The 23,004-nt window shown below is 46.2% G+C and overlaps 1 protein-coding gene and 1 long non-coding RNA gene across 11 annotated transcripts in view; one reads left to right on the top strand and one right to left on the bottom strand.

The window, feature by feature from the left end:
* FGF1 (fibroblast growth factor 1) overlaps positions 1–23,004 on the bottom strand; it is a 103,677-nt gene that overhangs the window by 45,800 nt on the left and 34,873 nt on the right. The window lies entirely within an intron of this gene.
* LOC147584397 (uncharacterized) overlaps positions 1–23,004 on the top strand; it is a 341,362-nt gene that overhangs the window by 295,070 nt on the left and 23,288 nt on the right. The window contains exon 6 of one of the 4 annotated variants that reach the window (XR_015249337.1): positions 17,752–20,707. The exons of the other annotated variants lie outside the window; for them this stretch is intronic. This is a non-coding gene — a long non-coding RNA (uncharacterized LOC147584397). Of the gene's footprint in view, positions 1–17,751; positions 20,708–23,004 lie in introns of those variants that run through there. 4 annotated transcript variants of the gene reach the window in all.

Raw genomic sequence — 23,004 nt, 5'->3', positions numbered from 1 at the left:
TTTGTCCTTGCTTGGGGTGGGGGGGGGTAGGGAGAAAATAAAACAGAGGGTAAGGCAAAATGAATGAAGGCTACAGGTCCCTGTAGCCTTGTTCTGCTGTGTGACACTGGGGCAGGTGGGCTGCCTGTCTCTGCAGCAAGAGGCACAGGCCTCCGGCAGGCACACCAGCGCACCCCAACTTGACTCGGGTTGTCGCAAAACTCTGGGTGTCTGATCACGGGCTGATCATGGGCACGTGGTGGCAAGGCCCTTAGTTCTCCAAACCAAACAGAAAGCAGTTCTGAAGAATAAACTTGGGCTTAATCACAGCACACAAACCCATAATAAGATGAAATCGGGCCTCCAGGGTGAGCAAGGTTATCTGGTTTAGGACTGTAATGAGGTTCTGTTATGTTTCCGTTTCTCTCTGCCTCTTATTTTAATGGGTAAAGTTGTTCCAACAGTCCACAGATCGGGGCACTCATTTATTCACTTGATGAGTTCCACTGTGTGCCAGACATGAGGAATACAGTGGGAAACAAGGCAGATGCAATGAGGACCTCCTCGAGCTCACATTCTAGTGAGGAAACCCACCATAAAAGGGACTCCCAGTGAAGTGAGTGTTGCAGTGAAGTCCAGGATAGCATGGGAGTTAGATGATGGGGACCTAAGGAGCCTAAGAGACAGGAAGACTTCCTGGAAGTGGAATTTATATTCCTAGTGAGTAGGGAAAAGAAGGTAGCAGGAAGAGCATGTGCAAAGGTCCTGAGTCCAGAAAGAGCATGTTTCACTTGGGGAGAAAAGAGTCGGGTGTGGATGAGGAGAGACGGCTGTGGCTGGAGCAGTTGGCAGGGTCAGCCCATGCGGAGCTCTGGAGCTTTTTATCTCAAGGACTGTGGAAAACTGCACGATGCAGGCTGGGCTATGACATAATCAGATTAGCTTTTTTTTTTTTTTTTTTTAATGCCACTTGGCTACTTAGCGGAAAAGTATGGGAGTAGAGGCAGAAGCAGGGAATAGGGGAGGTAGCCCAAGTAAGAGGCAGCGGGACCTCAGATAGGGTGATAGACGTGGGCATAAGCCAACATGTGGTGTCCATTCTTCATGGCTTCCCAGCCAGGTTATCTTAGATCACAAGCACCGTAGCTTTCTCTGAGAGAGACAGCAGCATTCAGTCAGTGCATGGCACTGAGAGGTGAGATAAACTTGGATTTTAAATTCCTCACTGCCAGATATACCAGGAAATGTATCTCTCCCCATGAGATGGTGCTGCTTTGTGAATGTGGGGCTCATTGATCTTCAGTAGCCAATTTGGAAGTGAGGCACCATGGTATCTTAACAAGATGACAAATAATGCGGGGGAGCCAGAGTGCCCTCGCTGCCTGACCTGCCGGTCTGGGCATTAAGGACTATTCTCCCTGCTCCTGTCCATCCTGCTGTGACTCACCAAATGACTGGACAGATCATCTGTCTCTCACTTGCCTGTGTATGACCTCAAGAACTGCATTTCCGAGTCATGCTACTATACTTTATGAAATATACAAGATCCTGTCATCTCTGAGAGTTTTAAGGGCAGATCAGACAGCCTGGAGGGGAGGGAGTGGACCAGCCAGCTCTCAAGATGCTTCCTGGTCTTATGACACCTTGGGGCTTGGTGATACCATAGAAGATGGCTGAGGTCATTCAAGGGCACTCATTCATTTACTCAGCAAATGGTTATTAAGAAACTGCTGTGTTCCTGGCCCCATTCTCAAGTGATGAACAAAGCTGGCATTGTCTTTACCCCATAGAGCTTAAATTCCAGTAATTTCCTGAGGCACAACCAGTGACCCACACTACTTCCATGCTCTCTTGGTCTTGGTGTTGAATAAGAAGGCCCACATTCCCTGGCATCGGACCTTCCGGTGGCCTCAAACAAGAGTGAACTTCCATTTTGCATATGTGCCCAGCTCTCTCTCACCCTCGGGCCTTTCAACCACTTTTCCCTTGGCCTGGAGCTCTCTTTGCCAACATTGCCTACCACCCCCAATATGTTCCTACTTCTCCTTCAGACTTCACTTTGAATATTACTCAGATAAGCCTTCCTTCACCACCAGCCCCAGGTCCAGACCCAGCCCTGTGGGGTGGGGGGTGTCCCTTATCCTCCTCTTGTTTTTCCCCCGTTGCTGTTTACTGAACTGTTTCTCCCTCTCGACTTTGCCCCCTTAGGGCAGAGCCCTTGTCTCTGGTGCTCAGCTTTTTATCTGTAGTGCCTTGCATAGTGCTGGTACATAATATGTGCTTAATAAATATTTGCTGAAAAAAATGAGGAAGAGAGGGGAATGATGATCTGTGCTGTGCAGCATATTGCTTTTGCTGAAAAGACACGCACTGTGCTTAGAAACCCCTCATGAACCAAAGCCTGAGAAACTATGCTAATTAGCCACTTGCCATACTGAACCCAAGTATGGGTATTTTTTTTTTTAAGATCTTATTTTTAAGTAATCTGAACACCCAATGTGGGGCTTGAACTCATAACCCTGAGATCAAAATTTGTACACTCTAGCGACCGAGCCAGCCAGGCACCCCCAAGTAAGAGTATTTTTGATTGGTTACATCCATACGACATTAATCCTACATATTTTCTAAAACCGCTGATCTCTCCCTACTATAACTAACAGATCAAGAGAGATGAAAAAACCAGGGAAGAGAAGAGTTAAATTGATCTGTTATTATTCATTAATTCAGTCAACAAATATTTATAAATCAGGCACTAAGGACAAGGAGGCAACAGAAAGTCCTCGCTTTCGTTGTCTTTTTTTATTCCTGTAGGGGGAGATACTGCAGTTTTAAAAAGTGTCCAGCTGACTAAGAAAATGTGAAGCAGTGCCAATTCCTGTTTTCCTCTGTTGAAATCAAATATCAACAGAAGGGGGAAGTGCACTGGTAGGGGGAGAGTGGTCCGGGTGTCTCTGAGGAGGTGACCTTGAGCTGTGACCTTTGAAGATGAGCAGGAGTTCAGCGTGTGGGGTCAGGGATGTGTGCAGGGCCACATGCATCCGCGTCCATTTCACCAGCGGGAGGAGACTGAGTGATCCCAGTGAGCAAGGAGCTGGCACATTTCAGGGAAGAAAAGTCAAGATGCTAAACTTTCTTCCAGGTGTTAGTCCAGAAGAGTCAAAGGACTCAAAAACAATTCACCAATGGGGGGAGAGGAGGGTGCGCAGGACTTAATATAATCTTTTCAAAGGACAGATGCTTCTCTGAGGGCCAGTGCTGCCTCTATCCTGAACCTACCCTGATCATCCCAAGCTCGACTTCATCATTTCCTCCTGCAGCCTGCTGGCTAGAGCTGTTTGTGGTGGTCGCTATGTTCTACCCAGCACTTAGAGCTATTTGCATCTGTTGTTGGCCTCCCTAAGGCCTTTTCAGCTCCATGAGGACAGGCATCAGATCTTATTCATTCCCTTCCCCCATGGATACATGCTTGCCTCGCACTTAGGGACGCTCAGTGAATGTCTGCTGACGTTTATTAAATCAAATACCTAAGATTTCTGGCTAATACTTTGAAAACATACCTATTTTTAAAAAGTCTTGATTTGGGTCACAGGAATGGTAATTTGGAGCATAAAACTCTTTTTTTTCCCCCTAATGTTTATTTTTGAGACAGACAGAGTGCGTGCAAGTGGGGCAGAGAGAGGGGGACAGAGGATCTGAAGCAAGCTCTGTGCTGACAGCAGAGAGCCTGACATGGGACTCGAACCCATGAATTGTGAGATTACGACCTGAGCCAAAATCGGACACTCAACCAAATGAGCCATCCAGGTGCCCCTGGAGTATAGAACTTTTGAGGGAGACCCACACTTGGATGGTTCTAGTGGAGAACATTGAATGCCTTGAGGCTTTCCAGTGGAGGGGGCAGGATAAGAAAAGAAAGTTGTGGGGGGCACAGAAAGAAGCAGGGCAGAGAGGACTCAATGGCTATTTTGGCTGTTTTGTTCTTGTTGGTGATTAAAAACCATTGAAAATCATTTTCTACGCTCCCTCCAGCCCTGTGCCACAGATGTCCGTGGGTGCCCGAAGATTGCTGCTGCCTGGGTTTGTTGGTTGATTTAAGTGTTGGTTGGGGTTTGTTGTTTCCTTGGTCATTTCTTCCTTTGAGTTTATTTTGCATATATACAGAATGTTTGTCCTGATCAGAATGTTTTGTCCTAGATATATGCAGCTAGAATGTATCTTTAATTATCACTTAATTAGTATTTTTAAAGTTGAATTAGTGTTCAAACTGGAATTTATATCAAATGGAAGTTTGGTATTGGAAATATAAAATCAGTACCAAATGCCACAGAAGGGAATTGTAAAAGCAAGTATGATCAAAATATAGCATGTTAGGAAATTTAAAAAAATAGGAAATACATAACTATAAAGCCTAATTTGTATGTGCTGTCTTATCAAGTGCTTCCTAGATTTTATCCATGATTTCATATAGCAGCACTTCGACACAAATACTGTTATTCTCATTTTAGTGGATGAAAGCACTGAGCTCTTGAGAAATTGAGAAATTAAGTAGCTCCCAGAGTTAGGAGGTCTTCCCATCTGAATTATTATTTTGGTTTTCGTTTTTTTTTGCAAATGGAATACGGAAAGAGGACTGCATGAATTTCATGGAGCTAAAAAGTAGAATAGATGGTGGGGCCAGAGTTTATTAGCCTTTAAGACATAAATTTATGTGTTAACTGTTTGCTTTTGGAAGTAATCTAATGAAGCATGGAATCCCAAAGCAGACATGCGAGGATAGAAAGGAGCTGTGTGCCGGGAGGAGCGAAGGAAAGCGCCCAGTGTTAGCAGAGGAGTCGCTAACCCTTGGCTCCTTGGGTTGCTTGGCAATGATAGCGCCTGAGTTGAGGATGAAGAATGGCCCAGAAAGGAAAGGGTTACATGGAGACAGGGAAGGAAACAGAGGACACCAGTGCTTTGCTTCTCGCTTGGCTGTAGCTTATTAACTAAACCCAAATTCATTTTCCTTGTCCCCTCGGACTAAGGTTAAAATCCTGATGGAGGCCGGAGGGGATGGGCCTGTGGGACGTTTTCAGGGTCAGGAAACTCACATGCAAGCTACTTTGTTTACATCAGCAAATCCAGCTGCATCGTGCAAGCGCTTGACCGGCCACTGACTCTCAACTCAAAACAGATGTCTGGGCTGCACAGAGGAAACACACAGGGCTCCTGACCTGGTAGGACTTTGTCTTGATGAGTTGGGAAAAGGACAAGAGGTGGATGGCACCAGGTGCCAAGAGTTGACAAGAGCAGCGACCTGGTAGACCTGGCTGTGTGCTGGCTCGAGCGTGTGGGCTCCCAGAGGAGATGCTCAGAGAGGACTGGAAAGGCCAAGCTGCTTTCCTGCCTGAGAAAGAGAACTTTCTGTGTATGTTGGACTGTGGGGTTCTGAACTGCCTTTGGCGGATGTGGAAGGAGTTGAGGCCCCCCAGGCTAGAGAAAGTGGAATCAGAACCAGGATTCTACTTGGAGCTCAGTCCTAGAAATGGACCTTCTAATTTCTACCTACGTAACATTCATTTTTGAATGTTACCCATATGGTAGATGGTGAAATAAATCTCTGCTAATAAATTAAGTGGTTATATAGTAAATGATCAGGTTAATCATTATGTTAGACTTATTGCAGGCAATGTTTACCAGTTAGAAATATTAGTAAATGATAAAAAAACCAAGTCGTCCTTAAAGAACCAGGCACTTTGGGGTACCTGGGTGGCCCAGTTGGTTAAGCGTGCAACTCTTGATTTCAGCTGAGGTCAAGCTCAAACTGGTCCGGGGGTTTGAGCCCTGCATCAGGCTCAAAGCTGACAGTGCAGAGCCTGCTTGGGATTCTCTCTCTCACCCTCTCTCTGTCCCTCCCCTGCTCATGTTCTCTCTCTCTCAAAATAAATAAACTTAAAAAAAAAAAAAATAAACAGGCACTTTCACATACACTGTATCCAGTGCCTCCCAGCAAACCCCTTGTTATCTTATTTGAACAAATTAGTTGCATTCCATACCATGCTCTACTCTGTGAACTGATTTTCACTTAATAGATTTGCAAAATTGAATACTGTGATACAATTCTTCCTTGAGAAAAAGGATGAAATCAAGACAATAACAATTATTTCAGCGATGAAGAATGATTTTAAAAGACAGTACTACATATATATGCATTGGAAAGTGAGAGTACAAATTACACAAACACACACACACACCACAACACAACACAACACAAATATGTGCACACACCCCCAAATGTGATAACAGCCATCATTGACTGGTAAGGTTACAGATGATTTTTTTTCTTCTTTATGTTTTCCACATTTCCCTAACTTTTTATAAGTAGCACGTATTATTTGTATAAATGGAGAAATTTCTATTTTGGAAATCCACTAAAAATGCTACATATACCTCTTGCTGTAGTCTAGGGGTCCATACCTTGAGTTATTGCTGCAAGTTCCTCACTTGATGCACCTTCTAGGAAAATAGACCTTTTTCCCTTGAGATAAAATTTGAAAATTTCTCAGTAGGGAGCAATTGCTAAACCTAAGATTCAAAATGGCACCCAGGGGACAGGTGTAGCTAAGGGACTAGGCTTACAATACCTTATGACATATTGAGCATAGAAAAAAAATAATTTCTCCTTCTAGAAACATGACCATTTTTCTGCATCTGACCTTTCTGTCTTTGTGGCCCCTGTTAGGAGACTCTAGTTACAGGAAAGCAGATCTGCATTTGCACCCCAGCTCCACAGTCTGCTAACCATGGGACCTTGGCCAAGTCACGTATCATCTTTGTGCCTCTGTCTATAAACGAATAGGATTATTTTGAGGATTAAATGAATTAATGCAAGTCAGCTCATGTTAGCACAAACAGTAAATGTTGGCTATTACCATTATCTCCTTGGCTTGTCCCAGGCATCTTTTCCAACTATTATATGGAGAACATTTTTCTGATTTAGCTGGTTTTTATTATTTCAAGGCATCCTTTGAGAACCAGGGCCTTCCAGAATGGCCCCAGGAACCCTCAGAAAAGGGGAAGGCTTAAAATGTAGTTCTTCCTTACCTGCTGGCACAGGGCTTGTTTCCCCACAGAAGCTTCACCGTCTGGTTGAGCAGGAAACTTCACTCACTAAGGAAGCCCCTGGGAGCCTGGCTGCCTGGCCCCATTGCCTGCTTCCCTTAATAAGCCAGCACTCTCTTTAAACTGTTCCTTTTGGTGTCTCTGACTCAGACTATCTTAGATCATTCTGAGACAGGCTTCTCCTCCTTCCCTACTTCTACCTGCTGTCCTGGACATTTGTCATGCCTTTGACTGCCCAGTATCTACAGCCACATCCCCAATTTGAGGGATTACCACGCGCGCGCGCACACACACACACACACACACACACACACACACACACACACACAGCGTCTTGGTCTGGCCTGTCCCTTCCTGTGATATTGGACCACCATGCCTTCCTAGTGATTCTTTGGGCAACTCCACGTTCTCTGAATTCTCTTCCTGTTTATTCACAGTCAAAATCGATTTTGGTTGCTTACAATTAAGAAGCCTAGCCAGCTCCTACTTTGGCATAAATCCTTCAGCTGTTAGTGCCCCAAACTCTCTGAGCTTCTCATGCTATGGCATTTCTTACACCCTACTGGTTATGACATATTATTATAAGTGTCTGCCCATCTTCCCCAGATTGTTAGCTCCCTGAGGACGAGGACTAAAGCCATCTAGATCCCTGCAGTATCTCTATCATGGAACAGAGTACCTAGTCCGTAGTAGGACCTCAGCAAATGCCACATGAATGAGCAAGCACCAAAACCATACCACATAGGTGGGGACCAGAATAACTACAGTAGTTCCACTTGAAGAATCAGTTAACTTGCCAGCTTTCTGATAACCTGGCACCATTCCCAGTCTCATTCTAGGGGAAGCCAGATTTCCTTTAGGCTTTGGCAAGGAAGAGCATATTCCAGCAGCATCTTGAGTGGGAGGGTGCGAAGTTGGCCGCGTCTTAAAGTGGGTGAGTAATCCCCCAGGCAGCACTTAGCTTTAAACTCTGGCTTATAACGTGGTCATCTCCTGAAGCTCCCAGCTTAAAATGGAAAGTGGCATTACTCATGGTGAAGAGCAGACAATAAGAAAACATTTAGGTGGGGCCCGACACAATGGAGTGAGTATTCCCTGATGATGGATGAGAGCATCTCTGCCCTCAGCACCCTCAGCCCCGGCAGACCGCTCAGTCATAGCAGGGCTTTTGAATTACACCTCCAACTTAGCTCACCACTCAGTACTTTGCTCTTTGGGGTGTTGGGAGACACTGTGTTTCTCAGCCTACAGCAGGCTTGGTGGGAGGAAATGCCCCTGAATCCGTATCAGCAGGTGATATAAAGCGGTGGTTACCAACATAGGCTTCAGCATTCACCAGACCTGGGTCCGAATCCCAGCTCATCTACTCTAGCTCCGTGACCCTGAGTAAGTTATTTAACCTCTCTGGTCCTCAAGTTCCTCACCTATAAAATGGGTTAGATCCTAGTACCTACTACAAGGTCATGGGAAAAGTAAATCAGACCATCTGTATAAAGTTTTTTATCACAATGCCTGGCATATAATCTGCACTCAGTAGATGATCACTGCCAGTACCAATAATGTTCTTTTACCCTTTCCCTCCACCAGCCTCCATTACCTCTCCATCCTTTCTGGTTTTTTCTCTGTTAATCTCACTCAGCCTCCATGCCCTTCTTCCAGGAGTGGTCGCTTACCTCTGGCACCCTCTGAGTTCAGGCCACACCGCAGTCTCCCTTTCATGGTCACTACACTCCATTCCTGTCTTGTTTTTCCCTCACTCTCTTGGTGTCTGTCAGGTTGTATACTGAGAGCCCACTACCCAATATCTGAGCCGTCATTGTCTCTTCCCCAGTTCAGAATCCATGACCTGGCATGCCATGAGGCAGAATGCACTATAATAAATCAATCTGATTATAACGAAGCCTCATGGACAGATTGGGCAAGAGGTTGTAAACTAATCCGGGCTCAACACCAGTTTCCAGTGCCCTAGCATAATAGACACGCACCGACGAAAAGCAAAGTGGACTACAGGCCAGTTTTACCAACTTGGGCTTTGGGCAGCATTGGTGATAATTATGAAGGTAGTTTTTTTGTTTTTTTTTTTTTTTCTTGGAAAAGAACATACCACCAGCTTTTCCAATAATAGGCCTCTTCAGTGAGTTCATAAATTAGATTCAGATTTTTTTTTAAAGGATCTACTCTTGGCCTAAAGCATGCATTACTATTTAGAGATAAATGATGGCATAATGTGTCAAGACTTTTAGCACTGTACCAGGTGGTTCTATGACCAATGATGCAGAGACTCCACAATCATCAGTTCCTCCAGGGTTAAGAAAACTGTCACCTTTGATCACTGATGACTAGATTAACCTCAGGTGATCCTCTCAGGACATGTCTTAATCATTCTTTTATTCGACACATTTAATGGGTAGCCTTCTCTGTGCTGAGCACATTTCTGGATAACATGGAGGATATGGTAAAGAATAGGAGGCAAGCCTTGCCTTCCAGGAACTTACCACCCAGCAGGGGAGGTAAACACACACAAGTAACTCATGGGGGGAGAAATGTGACAGATGTCACAAATAAGGCATCAGGTGTTATGGGAGTTCCCAGGAGGCACAGATTACTGATGACAGTGATATCAGGGAGCATTGGTTACTTGGGATGGTATGTATGCGGGACTAGGGTCTCAAAAGGCCAAGATTGAAGGCACACAGGACAGAGGATACAGCATACGGCATGGGCAAGGAACAGAGTTAGGAAAATGAGGTGAGAAGCGGAACGAGAACCCTTTGAGTTAGGGGTGGCTCATCTATAATGGGTTCTTGGGGGCAGGGAGTAAGGCAAGAAAGACAGTGTAGCCAGATCTCATATCTCACTTCCTGGGCAGAATCTCCACTCGCATGTCCAATAATTATCTTAAACTTAGGATGACCCAGAAAGAGGAGTTAATTTCCCCTACGTCGTCCCTCAGCCTTTCTTTTTCAAGTATTTCAGATCTAAATAAACGTCCCCAGTGTCTCAGCCAAAAAACAGAGAAGCCTTTTCTGTATCTCCTTCCCCAAGCTCTATGATTTCTCGCTCCAAGCTCTATCCTCCATCTGACTTCTTCTATCTTCTCCGTTACTACCACTGTGTTCCAAGCCATCGTTTCTCACCTGCCTCCTGTTTTAACCCTTGGCTTCCTACAGCAGCTTGCTTACGTGAGATTTTACCACCTTGCTTGGGTAAAACCCTCCAGCGTCTTCCAAAACACAGTGCCCCACAGGCTCGTGATCAGGACTTACCCCCTGTCATCACTCCCTCCTTGTTCTTTGAGCCCCACCTACACCACCAGCTATCCTCTCTTCCTTGAGCTCACCAAGTGGATCTTCCACAGCAGATTTGCATTTTCTGTTTCCTCCCCCAGAACGCTGTTCCCTCAGCCTGACATGCTTCTCTTTCCTTACGCCTTTACGCGTCAGCTTGCTCACGGTTCATAGCTCAGCTCAGATGTCACCTTGGCACAAGGGCCTCCTCTGCTGACCCTCCTAAAGCAAACAGCCCCTTCTCAGTTTTTCTCTACTCAGAACTCCAGCTTTTTCCTTTATAGCGCTTATCTGGAATGCTCTCTAATACCGATGTTTGTTTTTCCGTTTTATCACCACCACTCCTACGAACATGTAAGCTCCATGGGGGCTTTGTCTTAGCACTGTCCCTTCAGTCCTTAGCACAATCCTAGCCTGCAAAGGTACTTAATAGTTATTCATGGAATGCAGGTGGTCTGGGCCACACACCCAGAAATTCTGATTCATTTGTCTGGGCTGGGGCCAGGCAAAAGAAGAGTTAATTAATTTGAATCTTTTAACCGCAGGCATATTTTTTAACCATGTTATACCTAGCATGATCCCCAGGTAGTTCTAAGTTTAAGACAGAGTTGAGACCTTGGTCTTGGTGAAGTTCCCTCTCTTTCCTTTTTGCATAATATTTCTCTCTTCCTGTGAGGCAGCTACTATTATGAGCTTAGGGTGTGTGTAATGCCCACAAACAGTGTGCTGCCTACTTCTGCAGTTGGCTTTTCTTCACTCAACAGGATATCTGAGATCTATCCACTTGGACACACCCATGCAGATACATCAACAGATGTTATAGGAGTAAATTCTGTAAGTAAGCTCTGATCTTACAAATGGCCTCCACTGTAGGTGCATATATTCTGTAGGGACAGACATTTATGCTAGTTTTTCACTGCTGCTGCGAACACCCTTGCACATGAAGAGGTGTATTTTTTACTGTCGTTTCTTTTGAACTTTCTGAAGTTTTTACCATGTGTATTTTGAACAGGTGTTTGAAATAAGAAAAATTCGTTTTCCTTAAAAACCTGCAGATTAGTGTTTCTCAAAGTATGATCCAAGGGATGCCAAAATTAGAATTACATGGGACATTTGTTATAAATGCAGATCCCTGGGCCCGGCCTCAGATCTACTGGTTCTACACTATAATAATTCTCCCCAGGAGATTCTCAGGCATTCTCCAGTTTGGGAAGTTTCAGAGAGACAGACCGTTCCTCTGAGAGGGGATGGGGGTGAAGACAGGTATGCAAGGAAAAGAATGGAGAATAACACTGATTGACAGCTCCTTTGTGCCAGGCACTGTGCTAGGAAATGATATTTGGAGTGGCAGGGAAGGGGAAATCCATGGGGATTTATCAAGATAATACATGTAGGAAGTTCAGAAGATCGGCAAAGGTGACCATGGCAGTTAAAAATAGGCTCTGGAGGGGTGTCTGGGTGGCTCAGTCGGTTAAGCATCTGACTTCAGCTCAGGTCATGATCTCACAGTTCTTGGGTTCGAGCCTCACGTTGAGCTCTGTGCTGACAGCTCAGAGCCTGGAGCCTGCTTCAGATTCTGTGTCTCCCTCTCTCTCTGCCCCTCCCCTGCTCATACTCTGTTTCTCTCTCTCTCAAAAATAAATAAACATTGGGGCGCCTGGGTGGCTCAGTTCGTTAAACATCCGACTTCGGCTCAGGTCGTGATCTCATGGTTCATGGGTTCAAGCCCGGCATTGGGCTCTGTGCTGACAGCTCGGAGCCTGGAGCCTGCTTCGGAATCTGTGTCTCCCTCTCTCTCTGCCCCTTCCCTGCTCACCCTCTGTCTCTCTCTGTCTCTCAAAAATAAATAAACATTTAAAAAAATTGTTTTTAAGTAAATAAACATTAAAATTTTTTTTTAAAAAGGCCGTGGAGTCCACCACTTAGTGTCTCTGTGCCCTTGGGAAGTCACACAACCTCTCTGAGCTGTAGTTTCCTCATCTGCAATATATAATAGCACCTGACTGAAGAATTTTATGAAGATCAAATGATTTAAGGCACATAACCTGCTTAACCTAGAATTTGAAACTTTTTAGGTGGCCACCGAATGAGGACAGTAGTGGTGAGTGCAGAAGTTTAATCCCCCTTCGTAATCCGTACGTACACATCTCATAGTTTGGGTCATAGCCCATTTTTGAAACTACAGCTGAGGTTTATAGTATCCAGATGCTGCTTTCCTGTTACATGGATGGAGATCTTCAATATGTAGTCCTCAGCCACTCTCTTCTTCTCATGGGGAAATATGATTAACTCATACAATCAGCTGTAAGACGCCGGTTCTAGAAATGTATCAAAGTGGAAACTGGGGAGTCCCCGTGTTGTTTGAGGTAGGGGGCTGGGTCCGAAGCGTAGAGATTTTAAACTCTGAGTGTAAATATACACCTTAACATGCACATGCCCCCTCATAGCGTGCACACGGCCCAAAATGATCCCCGTGGAGGAGTAGAGTATATGTCGACACAGGGGCAGTGGTAACACAGCAGTAGCTACCCCTCTTCCCCAGGAGCGCCTTTCCAATAGGGTCAGTGGCTGGAGGGCGAAGGAACCAGAGCAGAGGGAAAGTCTGCAAGGGTTTGGTCGGAGGGGGTCAGGGGGAGGCTCTGGTCTGCAGACAAGGAACAGAGAACGATGACCCAGGGTGGCCACTACCTTTCCTTCCTGTGTCCTGTGTCTCCGTTCACCTTTCTCCTGTGACGTGCCTCAGCCCCCGCAAGCCCAAATCTACCATCACAGCCAGGGGGCAGTGCTCAGGATCCCTGGCTTAGAGTTCACATACAGAGGTCTGAGTCCCAGCTCTGCCTCTTAGGATCTGTGTCACTTAACTTTTTTTTTTTTTTAATAGGCTTTATGTTTTTAAAGCAGTTGTTAGGTTCACAGCAAAATTAAGAGGAAAGTGCAGAGGGTTTCTATTTGCCCCTCCCCCCACATGGCACAGTCTCCCTTGTTAGCAACATTCCCACCTGAGCGGTACATTTGTTACAGTGATAAATCTACCCTGATGCATCATACTCTGCCGAAGTCCATAGTTTGTAGCAGGCTCACTCTTGGTGCCGGGCATTCTGTGGGTTTGGGCAAATATGATGACAGGTGGGTATCTGCTGCCACTGGAGTATCAGACCGAATCGTTTCACTCCCCTAAAAATCTTCTGTGCTCTGTCTATTCATTCCCTTCCCCCCAGCCTCCTGGAAACCACCGATCATTGTGCTGTGTCTTTACTTTTGCCTTTTCCAGAATGTTGTAGAGTTGGAATCATATAATGTGTAGCCTTTATAGATTGGCTTCTTTCATTCCATAACATGCATGGAAGGTTTCTCCACATCTTTCCCTGGCTTGATAGCTCATTTTTTTTTTAATTTTAATGTATATTTTTGAGAGAGGGGGGAGGGGCAGGGAGAGAGGGGGACAGAGGGTCCAAGCAGGCTCTGTGCTGACAGCAGCAAGCCCAATGTGGGGCTCAAACTCATGAGCCAAGACATCATGACTTGAGCCAAAGTCGGATGCTCAACTGACTGAGCCATCCAGGTGCTGTGATAGCTCATTTCTCTTGAGTGCTGAATCATATTCTAACATGTGGACATACTACCTTCTCTTAGCCTCAGTCTACAGGGCTCTGGGTAGCGGAGGCTGAGAGAATTTGTAATAATGATAAGCATGAATGTTCTAAGTGCTCAATACCACCCACTCTGCTGAATGCCTCTTTCTGCCCTACCTTACCTCATCCTTCCTAAAACTTGTCACATAGGTCTTAGGAACAACCGCCCGCCCCTTCCCTTACAGATGAAGACACTAAAGCTTAGGGGGAGATAAATCATTGGTCAAGGCCACAGGTCCAGGAAGGGAACGGTCTGGAATTCGAACCCAAATGTTCTGACTCCAGGTTTTAGTATTGAAGCTATAACCTTCCAGGAAGATTCTTGCCAGTGTTTGGCACATAGAGAAAAACGTGTCACCAAACTTATTATTGTTACAATTTTTGCAGCAGAGCCATTTAAATTGGAAGGTCACGATTCTTTTCTAAAGGGAAATATGAGGCACTGGTGGGGGGGGGGGGGGTCAGAAACTTCCTCATGCCTCACAAGCCTGGAACCAGAATTAAAAGCCAGGGTTAATGGAGGCTCTGAGTTGCTCCGAAGAGAGTACTGGTGGGTTTTTTTAAGGTATCATCTCCTGAGCACTTACAGATAGGTTATCCCATCCAATGCTACAACAACCCATTTTAGGAAACAGAAGAGCCCAGGAGACTCAGCTCTGCTCATCATCCACCCCTGAAGCTTCTCCTGTGTTTTCTGCCCCACCCCGCCCCCACCTCCCCGCTCCCCACCGCAGCCTGGCCAACATTTGCAGCTCCGGGCGTGCGTCACAGCACAGAGGCAGCCCGGGAACGTCTGGGTCTGACCGGTGTCTGGCCTGAGGTGTGGGTGCCTTGGCAGCCGGCTCCAGCTCTTCCTCATCTTCCTGGTCACAGTACCCACTGGCCCCCGGCACCCTCTGCCGGGGCACACCTGCTCACTCCCTGTCCCCTCCACTTCCTTCTGCCCTGGATTTCCAGACAGAGTCAAAAATGGGTCCACATCAAATAAGATTTGTTTGCTCTCAGTGTAATTTTCCATTTATAGACAGCTTTCTCTCAGGAGGCACTGTCCTCCTTCCTCTGTCTCGGTTTTTTCTGGGTATTTGAGGATAAACTGCTGATGGTTGTTTTTAAGCCCTGCGGTCAGCAGCCCAGCTGGTCGTTCATTCAGAATGTCTCCAGAGAGCCTGCAGTTGTTACCCTTATAGGATTTATGCTAATTTCTGTGGCCTCTGAGATCTCTGTGGAGGTGTGTAGCGTTAAAAAGAAATGCCCGGTTGGGGCCAGCAGGGTCCTCATCCACAGGCTCATCCTGGTGCGATGATGAGGATGAGAAGACAACAGAAAGAACAGCTGCTGCTTAGAGCATACTCCTCCAGGTGCTAAATGGGATTCGCTTCTTCCTCTGACGTATAAGTGCTGCTCTGACCCCATGATACAGATGAGGACGTGGGCAGACAGAAGCCAGGGACGTGGCTGACCTCTCTGGCCCAGCCACCCCACACGCCCCTTCTAGCCCTGGGCTCTAGCCATACCAGCTTCGGTCTGGTCCCTTGGATCACCATGTTCTCCCACCACAGTTCCTTTGCACACGCTCTTCCCCTTGCCTGGGCCACTTTCTCCTCCACTGTGCGCCGAATCCTCCCTGACCGATCTTTCAGATCTCAACTGCAAATTCTTCAAGGATGCCCTACTGCCTCCCCCCGCCCCCCGCCAGCAAGATGCTCCATTAAAGTTCAGATAGCCCTGCCTGCCTCTGCTCAAGGGTACTGGTCTGGACTGAAATCCTACTTTTACTTGTGCAGTTTTCTGGCTAACATCTGGCTCCCTCTCCGGACCCTTAGTCCACGAGAGCAGGGGCTTGAAAGTGCTACCTTGTACATAATTCCACCACTACGCTTCCCACGCCGGACCGAAACAATTTATTGATTCATTTTTCTCATCCCTTGGTCTGTGAATTTCCTGAGGGCAACGTCCAGGTCTTTTTCTAACACGGTGCTCAGCTCAGTAAATATTTGGTGAGTTGAATTGAATGGACGGGATTTAATGGAACAGTGTAAGTGGAGAAAGGGCGCCTGAAAACTCAGAACTCAGAGCCCACAAAATACCGTCATTCTGAATCCACCCCCCACTCTTGGAAATCTGGAGCGATGTTAGAGAGAAGGTTAGCTTTTTAAAAAAACCAAGTTCCCTTATAATTTGGATTGTGGCATAGAGGGAGCCATGACTCTCCCAAAGAAGCATCGTATTACAGTCCTAAAGCCAAGAGAGGTGAGGAAGAAAGCACATCTGCCTCTCAGAGGTTCATCCGAAGTTTAGAAAAAGTCGGAGCGGAAATAACTAGTGGACTCTCACTGGAAGCTGTGCTGGGATTTGGCTCCTTACGGCCCTCAGCCTTGCGTCATTTCCTTATCTCTCTTGGGGGACCTCGCCTGGCTTCTTCCCCACTGCTGTCATTGCTGACTTTGACTCTGTAAATGTTGTGGTCTGGTTGCATTGGAAGCACCCCCGTCTTTGGGGCTGACCCTTTCCAGGCGCTGATGTCCTTTGGTCTGGCAAATGGGTCCTAGGGTTTCCATACCTGAGAGACGGGGTTGGGGAGCGGGGGAAAGAGAACAAACAGGGCTTCTCTTCTGTCCGGGGGATGAGGAAGGCGAGGGGCAGTCTGTGGGTTACAGGCCTGGTGCTCACCCAGCAGAGTTTTATGAAGATAAGTGCCAGGTAACCGCAGGCTCCCACATCCAAGCGGGGCCCAGCCTCAGCCCTACCCACCCCAGCTCCAAGGAAAACACGCAGCTATTTGGAAAAGCTGCTTTCATCCTGCCTCCTCCTTCCTATCGTAACAGATCATGAGCCTGTTCTTCCGAGGGCTGAATAGCCCCTTTTAAGATGTTAGAAACCTTTTCTGAGTAAGAGGATTAACCTAGTTGAATTTAATAGTAGTAGCACATGATAGATTAACAGTAACGTGAAAGAACAGTGAGGCTCCAGTGACCCATTATGACGTTGGCTCGTGGACTGCCAAGCATTTTGCAATAAAAACGCTGACTAGTTATCACACAGGATGAATTAAAGGGACACTACCCTCCGTTGTCCCCCACTGTGAACCTGCTCCTAGCAGGCTCCCTGGCAGATACGTAAACTTTGCTTTGTAAATATCTGTTAAACTAATTCCGGGATTTACTGAGTGAGGCTAACTTAAGGTTCTGACACTTTTCCAGAGTGGGACAGAAAGCCTTCATTTTAAACATAGTTTGCTCCAACATTTCGGGTAATGGCACATAGAACTATTTGCCATTCTCCTTTAGCTTCTAGACTTAGTTCCCACTCATCCAAAATTTTGAATGTAGTCCTGAGAGTTAACAAGTTAAGTGGAATCCCACTGGCGCAAATCAGATCAAAGGAGGGTGTTTTTGTTTTTGTTTTTTTCAATAGCAATCAAAGAGTCATTTTTAAAGAGGAGACAGAATCCTTTGTAACCTGAAAATATAGCACAAATATTGAAAGCGAACATCTTGGGGTTCCAGTGGCTGAGGTACGAGAAATATACGGTGAAGTTGGAAATGGAGATTAGAGCAGGTTTCCAAACTGAAAATCAGATTGAAAATCTGACTGCCCTTGGTGGGCTGGGCCCCAGATGGTGCCATGGAACCCTAGGTCCAGAAGAGGGCGCTCTGAACTAAGTGTGCCAACGGCTGTGGTAAAATTTGGAATCTCTAGAAGAGACTGGTTATACTTGTCTTTCCTTTTTTCTACATTTTTGTGTTGTCTTGTAGGCATAAGAGAGAGAGTTTTCATCCCCTGTGCCAACGAATCATCTTCTGAAAGTATTACTAAACTGAGGATTTCACAGATTGAATACCAAACCCCAAGAGGATCATCATGTTTAAAAAAAATCTTTTTAATGGCCTTCAACCTTTGGTCTCCCGAAAATCTGTGAACAAATTTCCCACACCATGGACTCTCTCACTATGTTTAAATGGTCCCTCAGGAATTGGTGTATTCTTCGAATATCGACCCTACACATAGAAAATGGATGGTCAAATCAAGCAGGGTGGACTTCCTTGATGTTTCTGAGGGTTACGTGTCTGTGTTACATATTTATCAAGTGAATGAATGAAAGGTACCGATCTCTGTGAGTATGGTACTTACCCACAGCATCCTGATTAACAAGGAAGCTGTATCTTTGTCAGCTTTAAAGCCTAAAAGATACTTTAAAGCCTTGTTTCCATTTACCAACTTCTTTGGAAATACAGTTTCTTCCCTACAGTTTTTATTCCCAGGCCCTGAGGAAAGAGCAGACAGTTTCAACAAGTACTTGGAGGAGACGGCATACCATGTGCAGGCTCTGTGACTGGCAAATTCGATATTAAGAATTTGTCCTATGGCAGGATTCACACCAGTACCCAGAGGCCTATGCGTGAGGTTCACAGCAGCGTTGTTAATAGCAGGAATTTGGAAAGCATGTGCCCCAGTAATGGAATGATAAATTATACAGCCAAGCAAATACCAGGCGGCCATATAAAAGAGAGCTAGACATAAATGTCCATAGATGAGTGGGGGGGAAAGGAAGCCCTAGAACAATATATGTGGAATTATTCTATAACTGATTTTTAAATGTTTTTTTTTATTCTGAGAGAGAGAAAGAGGGACAGAGCATGAGCAGAGAAGGGACAGAGAGAGGGGGAGAGAGAATCCCAAGCAGGCTTTGCACCGTCAGCACAGAGCTCGACTCAGGGCTCAATCTCACGAACCGTGAAATCATGACCTGAGCCAAAACCAAGAGTGGGACGCTTAACTGACCAAACCCCAAGGGCCACCCAGGTGCCCCTGAATTTTAAAATTATGTGTGTATCTGTAGATACAGAGCTAGAAACCTGAAAGCCTGATGAGCTCTAGAAAATGGGATGGGGTGGGTAAGGAGGAACTCATGTTTTATTTTGTTTTTGCAGGTATTTTTCTAACTTAAAGGAAAAACCAATAACATCTTTAAAGCCCTCTGAAAAGAGGGCAAAAATGCTATCCACTCAGTCCTTTCCTACAGCTCCCAAACTCGCTAAATCCATCCTCCTGGAGAATGCTTCCCATGCCCCGCCCCCTCCCGCCCACTTCTGCCCTGAGTCCTGTTGCTTCCTGCAGGCCCAGGCATCCCAAAGGATGCCAGAGCCCCAACACCTCACAGTCCTGCCTGGGCCTCTGGAGTCCTCCTTCCACCTCACTCTTCTATCCAAAGTGCCTGTGATCTCCTCCAACACCAGGGTAGCACACTTGTGACCCATGAGCCAGATGTGGCCTAAGGCTGTATAGTTTGCTAGAGCCACGTATTTGGTTGTGTTTATTCTTAATCGATTTGATGCTTACTACTTGGGAAGTTTCACTTAGAATTCCTGCTCTCTGTCTTCTCTTCAACCACCAGAAGATCTGGCCCACTACACCCACCTTCCCACGTGGCTAGAATTAAGTGTCAGCCTGACCCAGGGTCTCCACTGCTCTGTCTTGTGGAATCTCCTGGCCCTGAGGGCAGGAGAGCTTTTCATTCCATTTTAGACCCTTCTCCTCTATCTAGTTTCAACAACAGCACCAGCTTCTAGATCTTCTTCTTTCTCTTTAGCTGCCCTTGTTCAGCATCCTGTCCTGGCCATCTTTTGAAGTCCAGCATTCCTCAGGGGTCCGTCATTGGTATATATGCTCTCCTTGTCTCCCTGAGTATCCGGTCTTCCTCAGGTTCCACTCATGTCTCCAAAATCCCAAATTGCCTCTGCCTTAATTAATGACAGTACAGTGGTTATAAAGTAACCCAAACCACAGACCTTAGTCATACTCCCTTTCCCTCACTACCCACAGGCCTCTCCTAATATTTGACCTAACTATTCCTTACGTTGTCCTTCCTTTCCTTCCCTGCCATCATTGTCTTGAGTCAGGCCAGCAAAATCTTGACCCCTTATCCAAGGCAATTGCTTCTAATTTCTCCCTCTGTAGCTTATTCCTCTTAACTCCTGCACGACACCTCCAGCCTTGTCCTTTCAAACCACAGATCTGATTGGGCCTCACACTTCCTCAAATGTACTTCATGATTCTTCACTGCCTACAGGCCAAAGTTCAAACTTCTTAGCTTGGCATTCAAGCTCTTTATGATCTGGTTTCAGCCTTTATTCATTCAGGCAACAAACTGAGCACCCATGATTTGTCAGGCCTTGAAGATACTTTTGTGAAAACAAGTCGTGGTCCCTGCCCTTATGGGACCACATTGTAACTGAGTCCTTATAGACTCCCCACCCTCAACATGCACCACACACGTTAAAGGACAAGGAAAAATTCAATACCAAGGAACTAAGAGAATAAAGAGTAAATCCAACTTTAGAATAAATGGTCAGGCAAGACTCCTTGAGGAGATGACATTTAACCTGAAACCTGAAGGGAGAAAAGATTCTAAACAAAATCCCTCCTTCTCATTCTGGCCTTTCTTCACTCCCTTTTCCTGTCTACTCTGCACTCCATGCAGGCTGAACCATCATCTAGTACTTGTATACATTGTCCTTGGGGGTGCTTCTGCCCTAACTGTGATCTTCTCAATGAGAACAGTTCAAACTGGGTCCCCAGTTGTTCATTTGGGTCCCCAGTGCCTGGCATGTAGTAGGCTCAATAACTGTGAGATGAAAAACTGGATGGATGGATGGATGGATGGATGGGTAACTGGAGGGATAGGTGAGTGGGTGGGTGAATGGATGAGTAAATGGATGGACAGATACATGGGTGGGGGGTGGGTGGATGGGTGGGTAGATGATGGATAGATAGGTGGATGGATGGATGGATAGATGGGTGAGTAAAAACACACATGCTTTAAGCTGAACTGAGTCTATTGTCTTTGGGGGATAATTTTATAACCAACAAGGCTGAGGCTTTGACTTTGCAGGAGTTGGTTTGTGCTAGAGAAGAGTGACTAAAAAGAATTCTCACTCAGGTTCTCTACCACTTTAGTTACATGTCAGTTTTTCTATCTACTCATCCTGATTATTGTGAAATGGGCAAGTCTTTTTTGAATTGAAGTATAGTTGACATTCAATAATATATTAGTTTTAGGCATACAACGTAGTGATTCAACAATTACATGTGTTAGAAAAGGCTCACCACAATAAGTGTAATTACCATCTGTCACCATATAAAGTTAATGTAATATTATTCACTATATTCTGGGCAAACATTTTTTCCTTAGAAATTAAGAGAACAATAACATTTTCCATTTTTTCTTCAATAAACAGCTCTTAACCAGATCTTGTTCCAATTCTAAGGGAGTTTTTTAAGGCAGGAAAGCGAGAGGCAGTATACACAGTGCTTAAATGTCCAGCCTATGCAGCTAGATCCCTGTGTTCAAATACTGGTCCAGCCACTCCCCACAGTAGATCCTGGGAAACCTCACCAAGCCCTCAATGTCTTTACCTGTAAAATATGACTAATAACAGTACCTACTCTCAGAGGGTGGCTGGGAGGATTCAATAACACGTATAAGAGCAGAGCACCTGAAACAAAGTTAGGACTCAAAAACTGGGAGGTGCCGCTGTCACAGGACTGATGTTTCTTTAGCTCAGCCCATCCAAATGCCTCCAAAAGCTTCTAAGAGAATCCTAGCCAAAGACGACAAAGGACATGCACTTCAAGCTATTTTTCTGGTTGAAGAAAAGAAATTCTCTTGCTCATACGCTCCCTGGCTCCATAGCAGGCCCACAGAAGTGGCCACAGACACAACGCACAACAGGCTTCATTCACATTCTGAACATCTCCCTGCTCCCACTGCCGTACGTTAGCCTGGTTCAAGGCTGTGCTAAGTGGCCATAAACAGGTCCAGGTGGCAGGTCACACAGTATGGCTGTAGTTTCTCTCCATTTGCCTGTAATCTGGGCTTCCTCACAAGACCTCAGCTCTTAGGTGGCTGAAAAACAGTTCAGTCTTGTCCAGTATAAGAATTTAAACAGTCCTGGGGCACCTAGGTGGCTCGGTCAGTTGAGCATCCAATTGTTGATGCCAACTCAGGTCATGATCTCATGGTTCTTGGGGTCAAGCCCCACGTTGGACTCTGTGCTGACAGCCTGGAGCCTGCTTGGGATTCTCTCTCTCCCTCTCTCTCTGCCCCTCCCCTGCTCATGCTTCTCTCTCTCTCTCTCTCTCAAAATAAATAAATAATCTTAAAAAAACAAGATTTTAAGCAGTCCTGTTAGGCACTACTCTGCCCCTGGGATTCCCTCCCCTTTGGCTGCCCTCCCGCTGCTTTTGGAAGTATCATCTAGCAGTAAGAGGAGTGGAGGTCCCTGAGTCTCTCACTGGAAGAGCTGAGATACTCATTCATAGGCCTCTGGGGCCCAAGGTCTCAGCGTGGAACCCTTTGCCTGCCCTATCACTGCCTACTCACTGCCTTTACGGCTCAAGTTGAGGTCCTGGTCTCTCTTGTTGCAGTCAGAATTCAGGGAGGCTCCTTGGCTGACCAGCTCCTGTTGGCCATGGGCTCCTTGTTTCCCCAGCCAGGAGGTCTCCCCCTGGCCCCACAGCAGGGTCACCCCACAGTGGCCTCTGGCTGTCATCTCAGCATCTGCATCATGCAGGAATCACAGGAGATACAGAGTATGAACTACGCCCACTTGCCCCTGGATCATACTCACCCATACTCTCAACCCTCCAGCCCTTCCCATGTTACAGGGCCAGCCATCCTGCGCTCGGCTTATCGGGATGTTTCCATGGGCAAGCCACCTCCACCCCTCACTCCCCCACACGCACACACACACACCTTCTTTTCCACCTCCATCTTCGGATGCTCCCGTGGCAGACGGCATCCCCTACACAGTGGTAGAAACACCACGATCTGTCCACCAGATTGCTGTGTTAAATGGGAGCTCAAGCAATTTTGCAAGTCTTCTCTTCACAAATCTTGGCAGCTGAGCTGACTGTCCTCTTTATTCTCTGTTCCCTTTTCCTTCTCTGGCGCTGTGTGACAGGTCCCCTGACCCAGGCTCTGGGCAAGGAGACTCCAAGTGGAGCAT

Source organism: Puma concolor, chromosome A1, assembly GCF_028749965.1.
Source record: "Puma concolor isolate L17-30 chromosome A1, mPumCon1.1.hap2, whole genome shotgun sequence".
NCBI classification, from domain to species: Eukaryota; Metazoa; Chordata; class Mammalia; order Carnivora; family Felidae; genus Puma; species Puma concolor.
This window is presented reverse-complemented; position numbering and strand designations above follow the sequence as displayed.